Source organism: Adiantum capillus-veneris, chromosome 20, assembly GCF_014529385.1.
Source record: "Adiantum capillus-veneris isolate H3 chromosome 20, ASM1452938v2, whole genome shotgun sequence".
In the NCBI taxonomy this organism is placed as follows: Eukaryota; Viridiplantae; Streptophyta; class Polypodiopsida; order Polypodiales; family Pteridaceae; genus Adiantum; species Adiantum capillus-veneris.
In genome coordinates, this window is record NC_140950.1 from 57,219,158 (window position 1) to 57,221,685 (window position 2,528).

The following is a 2,528-nucleotide window of genomic DNA, read 5'->3' on the forward strand; positions in this document are numbered from 1 at the left end:
TGGTTCAATACGTGCCTATGAGACCACAAGGACAACCCATGCATAGATATCAGCCTAATATGGCCCCAGCTCAAAGACCACTGATGGGTATGGAAAGACCTCAACCTATGTTGGGCCAACAACCACCATATCCAAGACATAATGCAGTGCCTTTAAAGTACATGGATCGAGAAGGAGTCATAGATGAACAAGCACTAGTGCCTGTTACACCCTATGCTTAGCCTAGTCCATCTACAATAATGGTAGAAGGAAATTGATATAATTCACATCCACCACCAATGGAAGAACCTGTGACTTATACTCCACCAAAGCTTGCACCAATGTATTATGTGGCTAATCAAGGTGCTAGACCTCCTATGGTAAGACTCATGATTAAGCCAAGAACTGGAACCTGTCAAAACTGTGGTGCAGATGATCATTGGAAAAATGAATATTCATAGCCTGACAAGAACCTTGAGCCAGTTGAAGCTTATTGCATACAATGTTGTAAAAAGGGAGGACACTTCCTGAAGATTGTCCAAAGAATCCTTTAAACAAGGGTAAAATAGTAGTGAATGTAGTCCAAGTGATACCTAGTAAGTAGCTCATCTGAGAGCGAACCGATTGTTCCAATCAAGGTAATCACCAGAGCCAGGCTAAGAAAAAGAAACATAACTCCTCTGATGATTCGGAGAATACAAAAATTTCCTCTCAAAAGACCAAAAGAAGCAGAAACATAAGGTATGAGATGAGAAAACGGAAACAACGGGTTGAAATCGAGGAAAAAGCAAAAAAGCTATTCCAAGAAAAGGTGAAAGAAACTGGAAGTTAAATAAAAGAAACCACCGTGAAATCTTGAGGATCAATTTTGGTTGATAAAATTTTTGATCCTATTAATACAGCCTTGGAAGCTTACCAAGTGGGACTTAAAGTAGGCCAAAACATGGAAAACAAATGGAAAAACTATCCTTCTCCGGACATGGAAGCAACTAAGCTTGAAGCTTATCAAAATTTGGTAAGAATCACGCAAGAGATCCTGGAAAAACAAAAACCCAAGCTCAAAAGTATGGCAAAACTTGAGAAGCTCGTGGTAGGAACCAATAAGGAAAAATTCGAAGTGGTGGTAGAGCCACACCTTGAAACAAAAGAGCCAGAACTTATAGTGTCGGACAACGAGGATGCCTTAGACGGAATTCCATTCGTAGAGGAAGATTGGCCAGGACACTTATGGGAAAAAGTGAGAGAGATCAATGATGGGAGCCTAACTCTGAAGTCAACTCCTATAGAGAAAGTCTGGTTGGATAACCTACCTTCTGATATGAACATGGATTTATAATCCTTGTACGGGGATTGCGGATCGGAAGCTTTAGGAATGTCAAAACCATTGACCTTGAAAACATTACCTTCTTACTTGGGAGATAACGAAGATGAATCCATTGTGTGCAAGACCACTCAAGTAAAAAGAGCTGAATAGACCCTAGAAGTAAACAACATTCATTTTATTATGTCTACACCCATCCAATGCACTCTTACCTTGGGAGAATTGTTAAAACTCAGACCATACTTATGGAATGATTTACAAAAAATCCTAGAGAAGGTGGGGATAACGGGGCTAATCGCAAAGAATTTGGGAAAATTGAAACATGAATTGGATATCAAAGAGATTAGATCTGTTCCAATGAACAAAGTCGGAGAATACTATGAAGGGGAAGAAGGAAACACCACCCTTCCAGTGAAATATAATGACATAGAAACCATTGCAATACTGGATACTGGGGCAAGCATAGACATAGCCACGAAAGCAATACGGGAATCCTGGGGACAATCAACCATTAGACAAACACGAATGAAATTGCAATTGACTGATGGAAATATCAAAAGACCCTTAGGACTGCTTGAAAAGTGATAGTTAATTCCTGTGGGATTGAATATCAACACACTTTTGCCATAGTAGACTTTGGGAAGAAACTCAATTATGAAATTATATTGGGAAGACCATTCATGCAACAGGTACAACTCATCCAAGATTGGCGAAACAATTACCTATACTTGAAACAAGTGGGATCAATAACAAGACTTAATCTAAAAGATCACACTTATAGAGATGTCATGAAAACACCTATACAAGAATTTGACTCAGTCTATTCGGCTGAAACTAAGCTTCCATCTTGGTTGATTAAAGACGCACCTATTTGGATGTGCGGAGCATCAGAAACGGGAGCTTACAACGAGAAGAATGTATCTTAGAGAGGGATTACACATATGAAGCCTATGTACCTAAACCCTTTCCCGAGCATTTGTTTGAGCCATTTGAGAGGACTCAAATATTAGCAACAATGGATAGATGCGTAAATACGTCTATGCCTACTCAATTTTGCAATGAGGATGGCTATGACATAATTCCCATACAAATGATTTCAACCCTTCACATTGAAGACGAAACTCATGAACCCCAAGACTTGATGAAAGCTCAACAAGTCTTTTCAGAATCCACTATGATGCAGCAGACAAGTTAGAAGAACACTCAGCTGCCTCAGATGATTCAGGGT